Here is a 10,720-nt window from a genome sequence, read left to right as displayed (position 1 = left end):
TTTATTGCTAAATTCTATTAATGACAAACTTTATGTAATATTAGAATATAGTATACAAGTAGCTATTGTATGCCAAATAAGGAATTTAAAGTTTACATTATTGAAACTCAATAATATTTTCTACAACTGCCGTATTACTTTAAGGCTTGTAGGTACTTTGTGCCATGGAGTATTTATTTATTATTGTGATTATTAGAAGAAAACGAAATATAACTTATCAACAGGTATTCGAATTTAAATATCTTATTTGGTCTTTTTAGCTAATACAGATTAAACATAATTATAGGTTAAAAATGTCTTGGTCTTTAAAATTTAGAAATATACACTTCATTTTTATTCATAATCTAAAATAAATATCATGTATGTTGTTATCTGCAACGCTATTATACCGTAACCAAAATGATATCTACAGTAATGGAAATTTTATTTTAAATACTGGCTATGAACATATGTAACGGTGCAATTGTTTAATCGATATACATTATAACCAATTAATAATAGGAAAAAAGTAAATCAACGTGCCAAAGCTCACCTAACATATGTAGTTGCAATAATTAATTTAGTTACACATTAATGTTCAGGAGGCGTCTGATGGGTTAACTTGTTTTAATGTTAAGATTGAAAAAAAGTATATTAAGTAAGTACAAACAGCAACACTCCTAACTGTACATCGGTGGAACTTATTACAAATAGCATAAGGTCCACCGATGGATAGTTAAAGGCGTGGGCGATGGTACACACATCCACCTACTAAAATCAAAATACGTTTTTGTAAATGTAACAAAAGCCATGAGTAATGTTTATACTTTAAGTTTGCTCAAAAGCCTAATGATAAGTGACGTTTTTATAAGAATAGGTACTTAATTACTTACACAGAAAACATTGCGAAGAAGTCTGTTTATCTAGTTTTATACTTTAAGTAATTGCAATTATTATTTTACATTACTTACCGGCACGTAAATCTTTATTCGAATTATTCTGTTAATCATAATCATATTTATTTTATTTTTGATGCTATATATTACACAAATGTAAACTGAACTTTTATACCACTACCATTACATACAAACAATATATTTTAAAGGACATTTGAATTTTGGTAAAAACCTAAACTCCATAATATTGCAACAAAAATTTCTTGTCTAAAAGTACATTGGTTTATTTCTGGAAGATTATTTCAATTGTGTTTTTGAATAAATGATAAATCATTAAGTATTACAACATACGGGTCTTAATATAACTTAAGGATTAAAGTTAAGGTTTGTTTGGTAATCGTCAGTGAATAACTGAAGCTGATTCTTGTTTAGTTTTATTATTTTTTATTGCATATTTACTGCCTGAGTTTTAATTTGGGCTCATTGGAATATTTATAGTAGTCTGTCAAAACAATACGTATAATGCATATATATGTAACGTTCAAAGCTAATTAGTTAAAAAGTTTTCTGCTGCAATTTTATCACAGTGAAACTTAATTTTAAGAATATATTGAAAGACTATTTGTAAACAACTACCTCATAATTTAAGTAGATTATACCGATAAGTCAATATTAACATTTATAGAGTCTAGCAATTATTATTTTCTTTATTAGCTTTGCTGAATGCCGAATTTCTTAAGGTTTGTATTTCTTATGTTTAGAGTTTAATTTTTGTTTTTATTTTTCAAAGAAAAATAAAGCCTGTAACGGAAATTTTGTTTATTTTCAAACCAAATTGAGTTTGCCCATTAAAATTAATAGTTAAGAATCTGTTGCTGTACAATAATTCTACAATAATGTTGAAAATTATCGGTTGACTCGTTTTTGAGTTCTCTTCTTAATAAAAGGACCTAAGTACCTGGAAGATACGCCTTTTTTCATGTAGGTAGCCGTTTACTAAAGATAGAGCTGATTAAGTTTGACGTTCCATTAATTTCGGCCTGTCCTAAAAGAAATGGTACCTTACTGTCCATGATTGAAAAAAAAACACATATTTTCATATACACATACAAGTTTCAATTTGTTCATTAAGTATGTTGAAACCGACAGCAATATCTTTCATCAAACACCAAAACATAAGGCGTCCGCTAGCTTACGCGGTTGTACGTAAGGGCTTGTGCACAAATCACGCGAGGTTCGATAGGGGGTGGGGGGGTGACGAAAAAATCACGATAGATCACGTTGGGGGAGGAGGGGTATAAGGAAACCTCACGTGTATTTTTCTACAGTGAACGAAACTATGAAAAAAACACCTACCACATGAGTAGATACTTTTTCTCGGTTTCGTTAAACATAAATCTTCACTCTGCACTTCAAAATAGCGAGTCTATTTAAAGAAAATAGAAAAATAAACAAGATTTTCTATATACAATACAATTTTTCTTAAAATTAGGTCGAATGAAAAAAAATCAAAAAAACCGGGCAAGTGCGAGTCGGACTCGCGCACGAAGGGTTCCGTACCATAATGCAAAAAAAAACGAAAAAAAAGCAAAAAAAACGGTCAAAATCCAAGTACTGACCACTTCCGACGTCGCTTAACTTTGGTCAAAAATCACGTTTGTTGTATGGGAGCCCCACTTAAATCTTTATTTTATTCTGTTTTTAGTATTTGTTGTTATAGCGGCAACAGAAATACATCATCTGTGAAAATTTCAACTGTCTAGCTATCACGGCTCGTGAGATACAGCCTGGTGACAGACGGACGGACGGACGGACGGACAGCGAAGTCTTAGTAATAGGGTCCCGTTTTACCCTTTGGGTACGGAACCCTAAAAATACAAGTGAGGTTGTGTGGGGGGAGGGGGGGGTAGCGAAAAACCTCACCAAATATCACCAGGGGGGGGGGGGGGGAGGGGGTCAAAAAGTAGCCGAAAACACCTCGCGAGATTTATGCACAACCCCTAATGTACGTAGCGGGTGAGCGGGTTAAGACGAAACAGGAGCTGAGTTTTAAATATTTTAGGTAAATATACCCGTCTCGCTAACGGAAGCGGCACCTAAAAGTAGTGCGATAAGGACAAGGCGAAAAATCCTGCGTAAAAATCTCAAAAATCGAGGTTTCGTACTCCTCTGTTTCCTCCTCCAAAACTTAACCAATCGTAACCAAATTTCGAAATCTAAATGATTATGAAATTATCTGTGTCGGACCGTTTTGCTTTTTCGGCTAATTGATATCAGTTTTGAATGCCACGCCTCTCATTGCGGCATAGTCAATTAGGCAATTTTGGCCATTTTTGAAGGGCTCTAGCGCCTTAAAAAATAATAATATCAAAAAAAGCAAAACGGTCCGACACAGATATTGACAATATTAATCTGTGTTGAAAAAATCATTGCTCTAGCTTCAAAAACCACGGAGGAAAACGAGGAGTACGTTTGTATGGAGAAATGACTACTCCCGTTGGCTCTTAACCAAAAATAGTGTAAGAAACGCCTGACACGGCGTTTACCTACAATGGCACCCTCGTGCGTGCGCCCGCTCCGTGCACCCAAGCCAGCGGACGCCCTAAAAGACGAATGGGACATTCATTCCGATTTTGCGTTTTAAGTACCTATAACTACCTACTTACTGGTAAATATCAAATATAAACCTTTCCCTTTTAAAAAAAAAAACACTCCAGGATTTGAACCCACAAACTTCTTTTTGAAAGTCGCTCGTTTTAATGACTCGGGCATATCACAGTACCTGCGGTTTGAAATTGTAAGGTAAATAATATCTTGGGTAAATACTTCGTCAAAGAAAACGCAGCAGTGTCGATACTTATTGCGTTCTGCTTCAAAAATATACAGGGTGATTCAGGAGACGTGAGCAGGACTAATACTGCGCATTTCGTAAATTATAAGCAACTGCTTCGTATCAGTATTAGTGAGGTTACCGTTAATTATTTAGTCGTGTTGAAAAAAAAACCGGACAAGTGCGAGTCGGACTCGCCTACCGAGGGTTCCGTACTTTTTAGTATTTGTTGTTATAGGGGCAACAGAAATACATCATCTGTGAAAATTTCAACTGCCTCTATATCACGGTTCATGAGATACAGCCTGGTGACAGACGGACGGACGGACGGACGGACGGACAGCGGAGTCTTAGTAATAGGGTTCCGTTTTTACCCTTTGGGTACGGAACCCTAAAAATTATTTATTTATTTACGACATGCATGGTCACCCTAAAATTAGAATACTAAACTATAATAGGTGCCGATATTCTGTGTCAAATTGAATGTCATCACTGTCATCACGATCTGGTTACTTTTGAAAACTCGTATCTCACTCAAGTTTGACAGTTTATTTTGTTCGGAATCAAAATGCTGTCATTACGGTTAAAGAGGTTTTATGTTTATTAATTAGGTCTTGTAGGATGACCATGATTGTAGAGAATTAAATTTTGCCCTCACCAAAAAGTAAAAAACCGGGCAAGTGCGAGTCGGACTCGCGCACGAAGGGTTCCGTACCATAATACAAAAAAAAAAAACAAAAAAAAGCAAAAAAAAAACGGTCACCCATCCAAATACTGACCACTCCCGACGTTGCTTAACTTTGGTCAAAAATCACGTTTGTTGTATGGGAGCCCCATTTAAATCTTTATTTTATTCTGTTTTTATTATTTGTTGTTATAGCGGCAACAGAAATACATCATCTGTGAAAATTTCAACTGTCTAGCTATCACGGTTCGTGAGATACAGCCTGGTGACAGACGGACGGACGGACGGACGGACGGACGGACGGACGGACGGACGGACGGACGGACGGACGGACAGCGAAGTCTTAGTAATAGGGTCCCGTTTTACCCTTTGGGTACGGAACCCTAAAAAGAGCCGGCCAAGTGCGAGTCGGACTCGCGTTCCAAGGGTTCCGTACATCACCCAATTTTTAACAATCTATTTTTTATATGTGTAACGCGAGTGAATTGCCTTTAAAAAACCCGTAGGGGTCGGATCAAAAACTAAGTAATTAGTCCGACTCACGCTTGACTGCATATTTCTAATAGGTTTTTCCTGTCATCTATAGGTAAAGAACTATTTTGTATATTTTGTTTCAAAATAATTTTAGATCCAGTAGTTTCGGAATAAAGGGGGGGGGGGGGGGGGGGGGGGTCATATTTTGTCTATTTTCTAAAATAGCTTCTAAACTATTTATTTTAAAATTACAAAAAAAATATGGTTGAGATTCTCAAAATGAGCTCTTTCATTAGATATGTAACACGATATAGTTTAAAAAACTTAATTTTATAATTTTCTCATTGACTCCCCAAAAGTGGCCTCCGTGTTTATAATTCATTTGTTCATGTAAGATGTTCGTCTTTGGGTCACGAACTTTCATATATGTACCAAATTTCAACTTAATTGGTCCAGTACTTTTTGAGAAAATGGGCTGTGACAAACGGACAGACAAACGCACGAGTGATCCTATAAGGGTTCCGTTTTTCCGTTTGAGGTACGGAACCCCAAAAATAGGAAAAAGTGTGGTTATTTCATTTAAATACGACGGTGATCGATCAATTATCAGTTACTGAGTGTGCAGGATTAGTCCTGCTCACGTCTCGTGAATCATCCTGTATAATTATGTAGGTATATCAAATTACAAGCTAGAAATAAGCATACTACTACCAGAGATATATATAACTCCGTATAAGATAAATAAAGTTAAGAAAAAAACGTGCCTCGGAAATCAAGAAAGTCATTCTCGAATAGATGGCGCCATACCTTTGGCCTATTCTCGGCTAGATGGCGTTGACGACACCGTTTGATATTTAACAATTTTAACACATATCAGTGAAAGAACATGGGTCAGTATGGAACAATAAAAATTAAAAATCATTTATCCGTAAACATATTTTGATTAATTTATACATTTTCAATTTTTTTTTAAGTTTTAATCGTGTGTCGATAGATGGCAGTACATGTACCGTGACTACAAAATTTACTTTGGCAATAGCCCTCTATACTATCTATTCTCTTTGCTACTACTAACCATTCAAAGCAAAAACATTTCAAGATAATTTTATTTAGCGGGGCGTGATGTTTTTATTTTAACTAAACAAGTGTCGAGATTTTTCCTTTTAGTTTAGTTAGTTGAAGCAGCCCGTGTCAAGGAAGCACTATATTTTGCTGTAATATGGGTGGTTCTGCCGTTCCCTCGTAAAATAACTGTGTTTACGCGACTGGGACAGTAGTTTCCCGCCTTGCTTAATATTTTATCTATTTAAATTGTGATATTTTGAGGCTACCGCTTTGCTGTGTGCCAGTCAGTAACAATATAAGAAATATTAGTACACTAAATACTTCATAGGAATTTTCCTTTTGAACTGTTGACATAAAGTATCAGTTGTATTGAAAATATTGAAATAAACAATGGTACTACTAAGAGAAGAACTCGCAGACCCTGGCAGCAAGGAAAGGGTGAAGTCCGATGCGATTGTGAGATCAGATATCGGCTCGAATGGATATCCTATTAAGTAACCCTTTAGAAGATTTAAAAGACTGAATGAATATGACAACCAATCGTTCTTTTTAGTATTGTATATATTATATTATAATCTGTGCTTATGGTGTCAAACGATTTGGTGTACGGAATCTAGCTCCCCAATATTTGTTCGTTTATTTTAGCTAATTGTAAAAACTGAACGACGAAGCTATCAAGTGGATTAATTCTCTAATATTATGGCATTATTAAATAAAATTGTAAATACGACTTTAATCCGGCAAATCAACATGAGGTCTGCAAGCATCCATTCTACGTGTTCTGACGCGCAATGTGTCGGTTTGTGATTCAATTTTAAAACAATTGTACTAATACTAGTGGCTCTATGACACCTCCCGAGAATATCTTAAAACTGAATAAATGCCGCACCGCCATTTTGGTAAAAATCCAAAAACTGGATCGACAAAAACAGTCTATTTAACCACCAAGGATGCTCACAAAATTTCAGGAGAATCGGTTGAGAATTGGGACCTGTAGAGATCTTCGTTAACGCTCGGTCAATAAAAATTGTGATAAAATCAACAGGTGGGTAATTATCTGTGGGTGTAAAGTTTTAAGATCTGCATAAATAAAGGTGGTATATTAGAGGTACAATACTGGGTTGTGACCTTATCGCCAACATAGGTACAATTTTATAAGATAAGATACTTAAGATAAGTGATTTCAATGATTCATCAACTATTAGTCGCAAATACTTTCTTGTTTATAGTTACCAAATTCATTTCAAAATGCGTGTTTCGTTAGCTGTCAAAAATCGCATGGCCAACGCACATGGCTTTGCACATCTGTGGGAGGCATAAACGTCTGTTCATCAGAAGTCGCATCAAGGTAATGAGTCGCTGCAGTAAGTGATCGTATGTGACGGGCCTAGGAGAGAGCGAAGGGCCAGGGGGCGGGCGGGTAGCCGCGAGTCGTCGAGGGGTTGCTAGACGTACGACCGAAATAACTCGCGAGTGAGGTGCGTGTGAAATGTTTACAATGACGTTAAAAATAGTGAACTTGGTGGTAAGCAAGGGTACTCGTATGTGCGATGGATGGTAATTGGACATTGTAGCTCATAGGCGCTTGCAAGATGCCACAATGATCAGTGGTGAGATCTACACTATTATTCTTTAATGTACCAACGGTAAAATTAGGTTGACTTTTGTACCTTTTCGTCATTATAATGTAAAAATAAGTAAGTTAGCCAAATCAAACAATAGGAAATAGTAATGTTACATTAGATCTGCAAAATGTCAGCTACAGAGATCCCGTCGGTATAAAGTGCCAACCCTAGCTACTGAAAAAAAAACAACTGAAAGAAAAGTTTATCCTTCGTTGATTTGAGCCTTTTTTCATTGTTTATACACGGTGGCTAAAAAATAACTCCATTCCCGTTGCCAGGGAGGTTTTGAGATTATACTGAGCAACTTTGACTATGGGACCAACCCCGAAAACGCGAAAAAAAATTTACCCTCCCATAGAAAATGGACCAGCCAAAATGTATGAAACAGCCAAATTTTGTTTTCGCGATTTAGGGGTTGGTCTCATAATAAAACTTGCTCAGTATAATCCCAAAACCTCCTTGGCAACGTTACGGGATTGCAGTTATTTTTTGGTTACCCTGTATAAGATCAACCCACTTGATCGTGAACTATATTCACAGTTGAAATACTCAAAACTGCTCAGGCCGGTTGATTTAAGTCTGAAAGTAGGAAGTCAATTTTTTCAATGAAATCAGGCAACAAGGCAACATACAATAAATACTTACCTTAAAATCAGGTAGGTAACTATAGTCCTTAAGCACAACCAAAAAGAATAGATAGTATAGAGGGCTATTGCCATAGTAAATTTTGTAGTCACGGTACATTTACTGCCATCTATCGACACACGATTAAAACTTAAAATAAATTGAAAATGTATAAATTAATCAAAATATGTATACGGATAAATGATTTTTAATTTTTATTGTTCCATACTGACCCATCTTCGTTCACTGATATATGTGTTAAAATTGTTAAATTGTCAACGCCATCTAGCCGAGAATAGGCCAAAGGCATGGCGCCATCTATTCGAGAATGACTTTTTCTTGATTTCCGAGGCACGTTTTTTTCTTACACTTTCTTTATCTTATACGGAGTTACATATATCTTTGGTACAACTATGGTCAAGTTTTTAACATTGATTCTTAACGAGCCTTTATTATTTGTACTCGTATTTTGGAGCTTAGATACACTAATGCTCTTTCTATATTAATATACACAACATAATTTGAAAAATACTTATACTTATTTTACTGGAACTTGAATTTGGACCATAATTTTAAGTTGTGGACTAAAGTTACCTGATTTGACGGTAATGAGAATTATGTGTAAAACGCGATACACCTGTAAACCGGGCAACCCCGCGCGGAGTTGTCACGTTTTTCAGCGGAGTCGGGCGAAGATGGGCGCTCAGAGGATGCAGCAGTGAGGGGCCCCCCTCGTCCCTCGCTGACGTAACGCTGCCGCGACTCGCCGCCCAGCCCTAGTGTGTGCTGCGCCGCGCTCCCGCTGCCACCGCGACCGCGCAACTCGCCCTCCAGTGCCAATCGTTTGACGTTTACCCTTCTTTCCCCACGGTAACCAGCCCCAGTGAATGAGGTGTATGGACTGAACACACCTGATATCACCCCCCATTCGCAACCGATCTAAGACGACACCTACCTCAATGTCGGATGCATTGGTGTCATTCTGCATTAACTTGCCCTTAATAGCGACGCAAAATCTCATTTTCAGCACCACAGTTTATTGATTCCACTATTTCTAAACTTAATGAATAAAATTTTGTGACGACATCATATCCACATAGTATGATTAAAAGATCAGAAATTAAGATAAACGTAAAGACGTAGTATTTTGGGTTAAGATTTAATTTCATCTCAGGTATCGATTGCCATTATAAAAATGGTTAACTTATATTCCAAATCAATGCAAAAAAATGTAACGTTGAATGAGTTTAGAAAAATTACAGCTGTAAATATAGAATGTTAGGGCGTGGAGTAGAGCAGAGCCTACTTGTAAGTACATGTAAGTTAGGAACATGTGGCGCTAGAAAAGGCTGGCTAACTTGTTACATGATTAGGTTTCCATAGGAATTGTTTACGTAAATCGAAGCCAGATTTGTATAAATACAATTAAATTTATTGGTTGTGTTGTCTACATTGTGTATCACAGGTCAACATTCAGTTGTTGAGAATATAATCGGATAAATTGACATTGTTGTCGTTTATGGTAAGTTGCTTGTTAACGAGCCCGTCCACCGTCAGTAGTATTGGCATCAGTGCTTTTTAGTAACTAGAGGCATCATAACCGCATTTCTGTATTTAACGAGCTCCCAGCCTGGTCATCTGGCGACAGACTCGGACGACCATCATCCATTTTCATGTAGTTTTATTTATTGCAACATTAGATTGGCATTGAAACATGATCTGTATGTATGAGATACCTACTGGATTGATTCTTAGATGGCTGTCGTTTCTTTTAGGTACTCTTCTAGAAACTTAAGTGTCAGGACCTGAGGTTGCGAATACCTTAACCAGGTATCGATTTTGTTTAAAGCACAGTCGGTCAAACAAATCGACAACAATTGGTGAATTGCAGAAAATAAAGTAGCCGCCAAATATGCATTCATAATTGGAACAAACACTGTGCTCGCTGAGCTTGCTCTTTGATGTTAAACGCCCATAATTGACTCCCGGCCGTGAATGGAATTACCATCTTTCTGTTTTCAATTTAAAAAAAAAACGAAATTTGTTTCTGTCGCAATAGGAATACTAGGTTTGTGAAATGGTAAAAAAAAACACTAGTGCAATCGAATGATCATGAGTTTATATTTGCAAGCGATATGTTATTTCTTCATACCACGTCAGTTGCAAACAAGCACACGGCCTGCCTGATGGTAAGAAGTCACCGTAGCCAATGGGTGCCTAAAACTCTATGGATGCAAGTGATGCAACCTTTACTAGAGTCAATCGTAGGATCCGTATATTTAGCACTAACAAGTTTCATGGTATTCGAATTACCACTCACACTCGCTAACATGTGGTTTACTTAAAAAAACACCTAGGCTATGCAAAAACCGGCCTAGTGCGAGTCGGACTCGCGTTCTAAGGGTTCCGTATCACAGAATAAAAAATAACGTTTTTTTTTTCACTTTATAATCATCACTTATCTACTCATTGAAATCTTTTTAATTCAATACGTGGCTATGTACAAGCCCTAACAACTTAAGGGGTTTTAACATCTACCTTT

At 36.7% G+C, this 10,720-nt stretch overlaps 1 protein-coding gene and 1 long non-coding RNA gene across 2 annotated transcripts in view; one reads left to right on the top strand and one right to left on the bottom strand.

The window, feature by feature from the left end:
• The window catches only part of LOC134793770 (uncharacterized), an 86,162-nt gene that overhangs the window by 23,710 nt on the left and 51,732 nt on the right, over positions 1 to 10,720 (bottom strand). The gene's annotated exons all lie outside the window — the stretch shown is intronic.
• Positions 9,330 to 10,720, top strand: part of LOC134793738 (protein still life, isoform SIF type 1) — a 158,296-nt gene continuing 156,905 nt past the window's right edge. The window contains exon 1 of the mRNA XM_063765398.1: positions 9,330 to 9,700. The gene's annotated coding sequence lies outside the window, so the exon portion shown is untranslated. The remainder of the gene's footprint in view (positions 9,701 to 10,720) is intronic.

The sequence above is a fragment of the Cydia splendana genome, chromosome 9 (assembly GCF_910591565.1).
Source record: "Cydia splendana chromosome 9, ilCydSple1.2, whole genome shotgun sequence".
In the NCBI taxonomy this organism is placed as follows: domain Eukaryota; kingdom Metazoa; phylum Arthropoda; class Insecta; order Lepidoptera; family Tortricidae; genus Cydia; species Cydia splendana.
The sequence above is the reverse complement of the archived record's forward strand: the minus strand, read 5'-3'. Positions and strand labels throughout refer to the sequence as shown.